Source organism: Diospyros lotus, chromosome 10 (assembly GCF_014633365.1).
Source record: "Diospyros lotus cultivar Yz01 chromosome 10, ASM1463336v1, whole genome shotgun sequence".
NCBI lineage: Eukaryota > Viridiplantae > Streptophyta > Magnoliopsida > Ericales > Ebenaceae > Diospyros > Diospyros lotus.
This window is the reverse complement of record NC_068347.1, coordinates 12,675,186-12,688,857: the sequence shown is the minus strand read 5'-3', so window position 1 is coordinate 12,688,857 and position 13,672 is coordinate 12,675,186.

Below are 13,672 nucleotides of genomic sequence, written 5' to 3'. Positions count from 1 at the left end.
TAAATCATTCCCATGCCATTGCCATTAAGCATTTTATACATCGATTCATTTCTCATGAATATATAAATCTTCATACTTCACATTGGCTATCAAAGTCCTTTATTCACATTAGCTCTCAAAGCCCTTTATTCATGTGCATTAATGCATACATATATATATATATATATAAAATCAATTTGCCACACATTGGCTTGAGCATCGCCTACCGAGTTTATGGCTACCTCACCCACGTCAGGCACTCTTTAGGATATCCTTTTCCTTTCCCATTTGTGGAACATAGCTGTCGCGCCAAAATAATAGCAATAGGGGCGCAAATCGTAATGCCATGCAATGTTCATGGAATCTCACATAAGTATAACATACATGCTCCATTATAGAAATGTACACATCATGCACATTTAAAAATTTCAATAACATATTCACTCATGAACCCATGCATGCACATATGCATATCTTCAATCACTTCCTAGCATTTTGGAGGGTTGAGTAATGCTAGAGGAAGCAATTAATAGCAACTTAGATAAACAATCATGCTTAATTTGGATTAAGGAAAGTCTTGACCAATTCAAATCATAACCAAAGTATATGATATTATCTATCAAATCAAATCCCTCGAAGTCTAGTTTATGACTCTTCAAACGGATAGAAATTCTGAATTTTACATCAAAAGTTATTGTCAAAATAGCGCAACATGCGCAGTGTTGAAAAAGTTGATTAGTCGACTTTTGGGGAGGCAATAGTTGACTTTTGGGGAATGAATAGTCAACTTTTGGGGAAGGAATAGTCGACTTATGATGAGTCGACTGATCAACTCCCATTAGTTGATTGGCCCGAGGTTGGCACCAAAAATCTGAGAAAACAGACTTTTGATGAGTTGACTAAGCCCTAAAAATAGTTGACTTTACGCACACAGAACACACGAAATGAACCCAAAACACCCCAAAACAAACACCACTAGCTTCCTAACCCACAAATGTCATTCCTTGAATGAGAAATGGGGTGAACAAGCCCCAGCGAGACTATCACAAGGACCCGAAACAAGCTTTGACATAACATACGGTTTGAAGAAAATATATAACCGATTCCAAAAATCATTTTTATCAATGAGAGGACCAAGAACGATGAAACATTACAACATCACAATGGAAAATAAGGGAAGCTTGCAAAAATAAAATAAGAGTGCAATAAGAACTTTCCTTGAAAGATGCTTAAACCGAAGAAAAGAAAAAGCCTCCTCAGTTGCAACCTTAAAGCTCCCAACAACAAGAGAAATCTAGAAGAAGAAGAAGAAGCAGAAGGAGGAGGAGGAGGAGGAGAAATGAGAAAAAGAACTTTCTGCCGTAAGGGAAGAAAAATGGGTTGCACGTCCATCCCAACCACCCCCCTTGCAATTTTACCCTTTTGCCCACCTTGTACACCCACACAAAATTCAAAATATCCAATGCCCCTTTTTTGAAATTTCTCATTTCATTTTCATTTCTTTTCCATTTATTTCCTTCCACTCATATAAATGCATGGGCCCAAGCCCAAATCATTGGCCCAATGGGCAACCCAACCCATTTCATTTACTTAAATAGAATACCACACAACTTGCACTTGGGCTTAACCCAATTTTAGTAGTCCAATCCACTTTAGCCCACTAAGTTGGACTTTTCAATCATTTTCATTTCCTTTATTTCTCTTCTTTTCATCAAATATGATAATAACATTTATAATTTTATTCACATAATTTACTTACATAAATTCGCCACACACATATAAAAAAAAATGTTTTCCACATTTATTCTAATAGGCAAAATTACCAATGCTCTAAAATAAAATACTCATAACGTTTAGGCCCACTAACGGGTCGTTACAGTATAAATATGAATTGATAGGGAAAGATTTCTCATGAAATAAGAGAGAAATTGGGAGAAGGAAAGAGAAGAAAGAGAAATGGAAGAAGAAGAAAGTTGTGGCTAAAGCTGTTGGTTGATCTCCATGGCTTTAAGGCAAGTTCCCTAATCTCTTTTGCAAGCTCTTTTCTTGTTCTTAACTCTTGTGAGAGGCTGGTTCGTTACCTCTTGTCACTACAAGAATTGTAACATATTGTGATAAAATAATTATGATGGATTAAATTTTGTCACGAAAAGTATCATTTCTGTGACAAAATAGAATTTTCTCATGCAAAATTCAAAAAGTAAGTAAAGTTATGACAAACAATATTTTGACATAATATTTTTTCATAATATAGTAAAGTAGATAATTTATAATGACAAAATAATTTTTGTTACAAAATTTTGTCACAACAAGTAGACACCAAATTTTTGGTGCCAATTCAACTTACATAATATGACAAAATAATTTCTCACCAAAAATTTTGTGACATTATTTAATCATAAAGGATGTAATTACAAAATGTTTTAGTCACAATAAGTAATAATTTTTATAACAAAAATAGTTTCTCACAACATAGTATTATAAAAAAAAAAATGACAAAAATATGTATATCGCAAGAAATTCAATTTTTTGTGACCAAAATAATTTTATTAAATTTAAGTTTTTCATAAAAATAGGTCATATTATTCATAAAAAATAATAATATAGTGACAAAAAAAATTCAAAATATTTTATCAAAATAAAAGACATGTAGTGACAAAAATTTTTGTCATAAAATATTTAGCCCCAATATTAATTAGATATCCTGAAAAATATATTAATAAATTATAAAAAATATTATAAAATTAAAATAATAAAATAATATTTAGCTTTTGGCTAATTTAATTTTTCTTAAAAATTTCCTTGTGTCCTTTCCTTTTTTTAAAAATTTTATCCCACCTTTGTTGTTTTGATTTGACACAAAATTTTAAGTTTTTTTATTTAAAAATAAAATCTAAGAAATTTGACTTTTTTTATAATATTTTGTAATAAAATATTAGCACCAAATTTTTTGTGTCAATATTAATTAGATATCTTGAAAATTAATAAAATAATATTTAACTTCTGACAATTTATAATTATCGTTTTCCCTCCTTTCTTTCCTTAAAACTTTTTATTCCGCCTTTAGTATTTTGATTTCACCCAAAAAGTTAAGTTTCTTATTCAACAACAAAAACTTAGGAAATTTGACTTTTGTTTAATATTAGGATATTTTGTCATAAAATATTGGTATCAAATTTTTTGTGCCAATATTAATTAGAAATATTGAATAATAATAAAATAATATTTAAACTATTATTAATTTTTAATTTTCATAAAAAAATCTTATCTTTGAAAATTTTAAGAAAATAATATATTTAATTTTCATTAAAAAAATTTGCAGTGAAAGGAAAAAGTTAAATATATCAAAAATATCAAATATATAATATAATAAATGAGGTGAGAGAAAATGTAATACCCGGTATTACATGGTGATAGAAAAGATATAATTTTAGATTATTTTGAAAGGATCTCAAGTGCTATGAGAAGTCCGAAAGTTGGTTTCAAGAATTTAATTAATAAAAATTGTTGAATTGGTGGTAGGGAATGTGCCAGGACTTGGATGTCCAGGGAAGAGGGCAAGAGGTTGGTGAGTATCTCAAGGTGAGGATAATGACACTGGTAGCAGTCCGATTGGGAATAATTTTCAGAATCAATTCTGTATAAGCCAGAATGGGTACTAGTACCGAATGGTCGTAGGAGACCTCCGGGAAGCTAAGGAGACCCTAGGGGTGGTCCGATTTTGCGAGTAAGACAATTCTAAGGTGTTTTCGGGTGGAAAAAAGGTCTCGTGCAAGCGCAAGGACAAAATCGATAATTTTGAGTAAAAGGCGAATATTAATTTTCTAAGAAATCGAGTTTGATGAGGTTCGATGATAATTATTTAAGAGTTGGAGGGTCCAAGTGCAATTATATAAATTTTTAATTGTAATTAATAAATCTCTTGAGTGTAATAAGGAGAATATGGGAGTTTTATATGTAATATATATATGTATATATTCGTGTACGAGTGTGGAAGCTTCAAGGAAGCTTCCTATTTGAAATTTGAAATCAGAGAGATAGCTCAGGAGGCAAAGAGCCGAGAGCAGGGAGGAGATCGTGACAGATCGAGAGAGAGGTCGCGAGAGAGAGAAAGGGAGAGAGCTTGATAGCCGAACAGCCATGGGCGAAGGAGGTAGTAGCGGCTGGGGTGGCTCGCGATGAGGCGCTACGATGGAGGCCAACGACCGCGATTGAGGACAACGACGCAGCAGCAACATGGAGCGGCAATTCTGACGGCTTGAAAAAGCTCCAGCGGCGGCATTGGAAGCTTCAGCTGCTGACATTGGCCACTGGTTGCAACGGTGGCTGGTCGTACGCAAGCGGTGGCATGCGAAGATGTTGGCCCTAGTAGTGGCGGCCGATGGCAACGAATGCGAGGCCGATGATGGCAGTGTGAGCAGCAGCGATAGTAGGTGGGCCAGGTGGCGGTGGCCAGCGGCTATGCGCGGGAGCCCTGCGCGTGCGTGGTGAAGATGAAGGGAAGAAGAAGAAAGCGTGGGAAAAGCAAAGGAAGAAGAAAGAATAAAAGAAAAAAAAAAGAAAAAGAAAAGAAAAGAAAAATAAAGGAAATAAAGGGAAAAAAAAAGGAGAAAAATGGGAAACATAGTAAAAAAATCCAAACAAATTCTAGAAATTAAATTGATGCTCGAGGAGCATGCTGGAGGCTCGAAAATGGAAATTTGGGCGCGAGGTGGCAGCTCAGGAGACAACGCTAGGTGGGCGTTTTCCCGATTTCTCCTCCAAATCAGGTAAGGAAAATTTATAATTTCTTTTCAAGTAATTTGCATTATGTGGGATGTTGTGGAATAGTGTAATGTGAGGTGATAGTTGGATTATACCTGTGATTAAGGTTGTTTGGAGGTTATTGATCGGTGGTTTTTGCGGTGTGTGGAAAAATCATAGGCCCTGGATTAATACCTGATGTGGTTGGGGTTTATGTGGTTGCATCTAGGTTCGACCAGGGAGGTGGTGATCCTAAAAGAGCTCGAGGTTCAGGCTGGAGTTTGTGCCGTGGCAGAGAAAATACTTTGAGCCAAGTAAGGGATAACCTAAGTAATGAGGTCTTGCTTGCATTTTTAAGTGCTTCTTATGAGTTGCATGTAGTGGTAAACATTTGCATGACATGTGTTCTAGTGTACCTATGGCCATGCATCTGTAGGACTAGTGGTGGGAAGGGTTGGTTGATGCCTTAATCTATGGAGGTTATGAGGGCATGGAAGACTACCCGTTTGCATTGCATTTTGCATTACATGCTCTCTCATGCTTCATTTACTTATGCATCTCACCCTTACTGAGTATTTATGACTCATGAGGTTTTACCTCATATTATAGACAATGCAAGTCTAGATGCAAGCAGGGATGGTGCTGGGAGGCTGTTATGGCAACTAGTATTGTTGCCCGAGATGCGTTGTTGTGTATTCTCCTGTATTTTCTTATATGTATTCATGTGATTAAATGTAAGCGTTATTGAGCACTAGATGTATCTAGTTGTTGTAATTATCATAGTGTGATAGATGATTGTAAGATTGCATGATGTATATATAGCTTTAGTTGTTGGGGCCAAGTTCAGATCAGGTAAAGATCAACAAGGTAAGTTCCCATAAATCCCCAATACTTACTAAAGTGTGTGTTATGCTAGCTTTATGCTTGGGTCACATTTGGCTTGCTATGAGGCGAACGGAAGAAAGGTGAAGCTCACTCGGGTTTCGGGTCCCAGTCCACTGTGTTTTCTTGTCTGTGTTTGGGACCGATTCCTTGAGTGGAGCGGATGGAAGGACGAATCCTAGTCCCCACCTAGGGCGTTTCCTGTTAAAACATAGTCCAACCCTTCAGTTGTTGGTTTGTCGGGTGAGTAATCCAGGTGATTATTCACCGGTGGCGCTCGTAAGTGGGAGCAGGGCATTACAGAAAATAAGGCACAACACCCCCACATAGCATGCCCATTGGACCCCACACATGGGCATGATGCGCCCATGCACCCCCTAGCGCCAACCATACCTATGTTGCGCCCCTCAATGTGCCAACCACACCTATGTCGCGTCTCTATACGCACCAAGCACACCTATGCAATGTCGTGTTAGGACAAAGCTATGGATTCAATAGTTATATTTTAAATAAATATTAATTTGATGCAATAATTTAAATTATTTTATTATCATATTTTAGATTATTATCATAAATTATTTAATAATTTTCATAATTTAAAATATTTTATCAATTATTATAATCTTAAATTATTTTATTTTTATCAATCAAATAATTATTAATATTATTTTAATAAATTATTTTATTTGTTATTTAATGATTAAATGTTTCAAAACAAATAACAAAAAAAAAAAAAGCCAAAAAGCGAGAGATGCCCCACCTGTTTTACCCTTACCAAACCCTTTCCCCAAATCCTTCTTCTCTAAACCACCAAGCAAAGCCCTTTCATCTCTCAAAGTAGATTTAAAACCCTTCCCCAAATTGACAATAGAATCAATCAAAATCAATGAGTTGATTTGGTTCTCCCTTACATCCCATCGTAGCTCGATCAACCACCGCTTGAGGAGGCGTATCACCAAGCCATCTCCATTTCAGACCTTTGTGGTGACCACCGCGACCAAGTTCTGGCTGACCAACGCCATCATCCCCCACCGTTCTTCACCATCTTGGCGACCATGGAAGAGCTACTGGAAACCCCTTTCGCTACCACTGCCTCTCTTCCATCCTTGTCCGTCTTACCACCACAATTAACTCCGACCTCCACCTTAAACCACCAAAGCCCTGTATCTCCTCTGCTAAGGCGACCAAGTTTAACGTTGGTAGGATTCCGATGACCTTTTAGTTTCTGATGTATATATATATACACACACACACATATACATGTACACGCACAAAGAGGTATATTTTAAAAATTAAAACCTAGATCTACTAAGGGGTTGATCCAATTAGAATAATTGAATTTAAATGTAATTCTTTTATTATAACACCTTGTATTTCGTAGTGTTAAGTAAGTTCAAGAAACTGGAGATCAACTTGAGGAAATAACACATTTCAAGGGATTGCAGAAGCCTTGAGAGAAAAGTTTAGTTTATGAGCTAGGGGTAAAATCATAATTATTGAAGTTCGAATAAAAGTGTAATTTACCTAAAAACTAGGGGTATTAGTGTTATTAACCCTTTCTCCAGGAGCATAAAAGAAACTAAAAGTTTAGGATGACCCAGGAACCAAGTTGCAAGTGGTCTAAGCGCAATTACCTGAAAAGTTTGGGCTAAGCTATAATTCTTAAAAACCTGTAACTAAACCATTAGGCAGCGAACTAAACCAATTAACCATTGGAAGACATGATTGTAGAAGATTTTAGAAGATTTGGAATGATTAGAGAAGATCTTAGAAGATTTGGAATTGTTGTGCCATGAAAAAATGTGAGGAAAAAATGAGAATTTTTTTCTAAAATGAATGAAAGCGTGATTGGAAGTTTGTCGCGAGGGCAAGCCTCGCGGTAATGCTATCCGCGAGAGCCAGCATCACAATAACTTCGCGGCAAGCACCCCCCCTCTCGATGAAGCTTAAGCCCTACTCAGCAATCGCCATGTGTCAACACCAGCCATCTTTGAGAATTGTGCCCTATAAATACCCAGCTACAAGATATTGAAAGGGACTTCCAATTTTAGTAAAATTTAGACACTTTGACAACATCTTTACTGTTTTCATGAATAGTCATTGGGATCCGATAATGACTTTGGCATCGGAGGGTCATCGTGGGTGAAGATTCCTGCGAGCCTTCTAACCCATTTTCGAGTGTCAACAGGACAAAATCTTGCGGTGAGACCTTGTAGCGGAGTTAAACCCTTGCAGCAAGATATTGCGACGAAGGCAAAACCTTGTGGCAAAGGAAAATCCTTGATACGAGATCTAGCAACAAAGGAAAATCCTTACGGCAAAAACCTAGCGGCAAAGGCAAAATCTTGAGGCAAGACCTAGGGGCGAAGGCAAAACCTTATGACGAAACCTTGTGGTGAAGCCTTGTGGCAAAAGAGCTTGTGGCGAAACCTTGTAATGAAGACCTTGTGGCAAAAGGGCTTGTGGCAAAGACCTTGTGGTAAAAAGAACTTGTGGCGAAAAAGCTTGTGGCAAAAGAGTTTGTGATGAAATCCTTGCGGCGGGTATCCTTACTGCGAACTCCCTTGATGCAGCTTCTTTTACGACAACCTAACTTCACCAGACACCAAACTCGAGTAGACCCCCACATCACAAATTTTAATTGTTGTATTTTTTGCAACAACATGAATGATTGGAGAAGATTTTAGAAAATTTGGAATGATTAGAATATCTCAAAAGATTTGAAAAGATTTGGGAAGATCTTAAATGACTGAAATATCTTAGAATATTTGGAAAATATTTGGAATGATTAAGAATATTATAATATAATATAACATACTTAGTGGTCAAGTTTCAATGCCTATAAAGAGGAGGTCTCATTTGGAGAAGTTGGAGAAAGAAGAAAGATTGAATATTAAATTTCTTGAATATATACAATGGCCAGGGTACATTGAGACTCAGATTTAAGAACTATTAAAAGCCTAGCATGAGAATCAAGGTTGGACGCCAATTTCAAGAAATTATCGAATTAGGTCCAAGGTGAGTGTCCTACCTAAAACTTGATTTTGTTTTATACAAATGGTTTGATCTGTGATAGGTTTAATTTCATGTAAATGGTTCATCTAAAATGTTTATTTACATGTGCATTGAAATTCGTGCATTGAAATGTCATTTTATGTAATGCATTATCACTAAAAGAAAAATACTATTTAGCGACGGAAAAAAATCCATCACTAATTAGCGACAGCCTAGCGACGAAGTTGTTGTCTCAAAAATTTAGCTATGGATTAGCGACGAAAAAGGTCGTCGCAATTTTTTTTTATAATTTAGCGATGGAAACTCGCGTCACTAAATAATTTTAGGAAATTTAATTTTAATATAAAATTTTAATTTAGTGACAGATTTTCCTTCGCTAAAAGAAATTAAATTCATTATAATTTTTAGCGACGAATTAATTTCATCACTAAAAGACATTAAAATTAAAATTTAATTTTTAATTTTTTAGCGATGGATTAATTTCGTTGCTAAAAGATTTGAAAAAAATATAAATTAATATTAAAATATTTTAGCAACGAAATAATTCTATCGCTAAAATTAATTAGTTTAAAATTTAATTTTAAGTTTTAGCAACAGAAAATTTCTTTGCTAAATTTAATTATTTAATTTCAATTTTTTAAGCGACGAAAAAATGCCGTCGCTAAAAATGAAAACTTAAAAATTAAATAAATATGCTTTTAGGGCTGTAATACAAATAATATTTTATCTCTCAGTGATAAAATAAAAAAATTATAAATTAAATTATAAATTTTAATGTTATAATACAAATAATTTTTAATAACAAAAATTTAACTAAATTTAAAATTTTTCAACAACAGAACAGTTTTGTCGCTAAAATAGAAGAATATTTGAATTAAAATTAAAAAAATTTAGTGATGGTATAAAATTAAATTTATTTCAAATAGCGACAAGCAGATGCCAATCGTTAATTCTGTTCGGCTTTAAATATTTTTTTAAATTAAATTAACTATAAATAATATATATATGCATAGGAAAATAATTTTTATACTAAATAATAAATATAAAATAATAATATATAAATAATAAAAAAAAACCCTTGAATTCCATACATTGTACTAAATACCAGGAGTTTCATGTAATTCTATGAAACTCACTCCATGTAACTCACCTATATATTTATCATAGTAAACTAATATACTAAAAACTTAAATGTACTGTTTGATTGGTGGATTAAATAGTATTACTACAAAGTTAAAAATGAGATAAAATAATGCTGGCACTAAATAATATTGCTTCACACTTATATTATAATTATTTTGTATTTAGTGTATAAATGAGAAAACATTACTTACATTAAATGATAAACGGCTAAGTTTCTCATTTCCCAAAAGACATAAATATAATTGAATATATTATATTTTTCTACATCGTTCGTTATCCTATATATTACTTGCTTTTCACAATCTTCACTTAGACATAGTATTCTTAATTTTAAAACCGAACATATTTATAATAATAAATCCTAGTTCTCACCACCAATTCTATAAGAATAGTAAAATCCACATTTTCTTTTTCTCTTTAATTTTGTATTGCATATTTTAAATTGGAACAAATTCGTCACTACATTGGAAAAAATTTAAATCTTTTAGTGATGAAATTCTTCTGTAGATAAAATTAAAAAAATTATAAATTAAATTATAAGTTTTAGTGCCGAATTATTCCATTGCTAAAATGTGAAATTCATAAAATATTTAAATTAAATTTAAAATCTCATTTGACAAAGAAAATTTTCATATTTAAATGTAGAATTTATAAAAATTTAAAATAAATTCAAAATTAGTGACCTAATATACCATCGTTAAGTTGAAAAATATTATGATATAAGCTCATATCCATTTGAATTAAAGGCAAACAAAAAAAAATATTTCGATATAAGACAAATACAAGTAAAATATATCCAGATATAAGACACAAAAAATAAAACATATCTTGATACAAGACACAAACATATATCTGCATATTCAGATATCCTAGAAGGCACTAGATCATTGTTTATGTGTACAAAAATTATTAGTACAAATAAACTTAGAGTTGCTCATAAAAATTATTAGTACAAATAAACTTAGAGTTACTCATAAAAATTATTAGTACAAATAAACTTACAAAATTTATTAGTAACTCTTAGAGATCTTTTTTCTTTTTGAAATATATAGGAGCGAAACAATCAATTTATTGATATTAGAAGACCTAAAGGAGTATTCTAATGTATCATTGATCATGAAATATTGATTGTTTGTTGAACCTTGTGAATTACGTGAAAGTAGGATACTCCAAATTTGGGGTTTTATTTATTGCTTATATATATTATTTTATGTTTATTATTGAGTATAAAATATATTTTTCTCTATATACATATTATTCGCTAAATAGCAACGCGACGGGCATCTTCCCCCCTTTCCCAGCCATACCTGTAACATCCCACATCGAGTGATAGGATGGACCATAACAACTTAGCCTGATCAGCCTACACGAACTCCTCAGGGATCACCCATCCTTGAGCTTTCCCATCTTAAGTATGTTTAACCCGAGATTTCTTTGCCTACATTCAGCCTAAAGGGTACACAGCTGGTGTTGTTTCTTTCCTTACTTATTCTCGATATATACTACCATTCTCTGAGCTTTTTGAGTACTACAATCTCCCCCATTAAGCACATGACGTCCTCGCCATGCAACCTTACAACTGGTCCCAGCTTTCCCCTTTGAAGGCTACATCCTAGAAGCTTGGCAAGAGCTGCTCCTTGTTTAGGTCCTCATGCCCTGGCGCCACTCCTCGCCCTCATCAGACTGCCTTCTCCAAGGGTCAGCTCTGATACCACATGTAAAATTTCCCATCGAGCAATAGGAATGACCGAAACAAGTTACCCTGATGGGCCTACGTGAACTTCCTAGGGGTCACCCATCATTGAGTTTCCTCAGCTCAAACATGCTTAACCCGAGAGTTCTTTGCCTACATTTAGTCCAGAAGGTATCCAGCTAGTGTTGTTTCTTTTCTTACTTATTCTCGATATATACTACCCTTCTCTGGACTTTTTGGGTATTGTTGTAACGACCGATATTTTTACCTCAATTCAATAGCAGAAGCAAACTGATTAAAAATACACATTTTAAGGGGTGGAAGCGCAACTAACTGTTAATACATACCTCGGGGTAGTACTATACTAAAACATATCGATAAACACAGTAAAACATGAAACCAACACCCCTGTATCCAACACACCCTCAAGATCTTTTTGATCGGGAAAGCCCCGTACACATGGCTATTGGCAAGGATCTGATACCACTAAACTTGACCTCGAACTTTCCCTTCCTTAATTTGGAATGATGTTAAAACAGAGTGAGCCACGAGGCTCAGCAAGCATATCTGAAATAAAGGGGGCATCAATGGAAATTACATCACGATAGAATCACACGACTAGCCATAATGAGGATTCCCATATTTGTTCTCATGTCATTGCATAAGTTATTGCATATATCCATTATACTTTACGTCACATACCCATGTCAGGTTCCATAGGCTCGTACAACACATATTCATGATTATGGGAATGGCCAATCAGGCCCAGTTCATAATGTATGTCGTGCATTATTATACACGTTTATGTTCACATTGCCTTTTTACATCATGTACATGCTCAATAAAATACAAATAGCCCTTAGGCTCAATATGCTCAGTAATATCATATACAATATCATAACCAACAATACTCATTGTTGGTCCCTTAGGGTATGGCCACTCAAGAGGGGGGTGAATTGAGTGAATAATTTTTTTTTTTCAATTTTAATAAATATTATTGATTAATGATTTTATTGAAAAATATATATTTGATAAATATAATAAATTATATTTGAGATTAATAATTGGATGCACTCTCACCCTACAATTAAAACACAATAAAATTTTTATATATATATTTTTATTTTGGTGAGAGGTTTATACTCGTTAGTGTACGAGTGCAGTTGTAGTCTAAGTTTAAATTTGTATTTTCTAGATGGTCCAAGTCGTCCACTGAGAGGTTTATTTATGGCAAAAGAAAAAGAATGTCACACACACACACACGCATGCATTTGGACGAATTGGCAGCAAGATTTTTTATGGATTTTTAGATAATAGATACTAGGAAATAAAGCAAGACATAAATTGAAATAAATACTGAATGTAAAAATATGAAATTGGATAACACTTGAGTTAAGATAATTTCAGCACCAACCCACTGATCCCCAATTTTTAGCAGAAAAGATTAGCAACATTAATTTAATTTCAAATATGAGGGTTTGTTATTAAATGCAATTAGAAATGATGATAGTTCTAGTTTAAGCAATCCTTATACATGATATGCGGGATTCTAGTTTAAGCAACTACCATAAATTCGATTGCAATTAATACACAAAACAACTAAATTAATCATCCGGGTTTGGGTATGATAGCGTTTCCAATTCTAGTAACTCTCATACATGGCATGAAAGCTTTAAGTTAGACTTATGCTCCAATCCAAACCTAGTGATTTCTCAATAATTATTACACACCCATACTGAAATTTAAATTAATGTCACTCATTTAAAACAAAGCTTTCTTTAGGAATCATTGGCATTGGACACTGTCCTTGCCTTAACCTAAGATTGGATTTAGCTACTCATCTCCATTTGAAAGTTAATTGATAGGAATTTAAATGGCGTAATTTAAATAACAGAATTTAAATGACAGGAATTAAAATAGCAGAAATTAACCGGCCATCTAGGTAGTGGATAATAAAACGACGTGAATTAAAATTGTAGAAATTTAAAGGTATAAATTAACCGGCCATTGAAGCGGTGGATAATAAAGTAATAATAAATGACATAAGAATTCAAGAGAAGAAAGAAAGAAAGTAAGATCACAAGAGAAGACAATAGAGAAAATAAGAGAAAACAAGAGCAATTCTCAAAGAGAAAATCTAAGAAAATAACTAAGATTTGATTCAAGAATAATAATTCCCCTTACAAGTGCAACCAATTAAGCTATTTATAACCCACA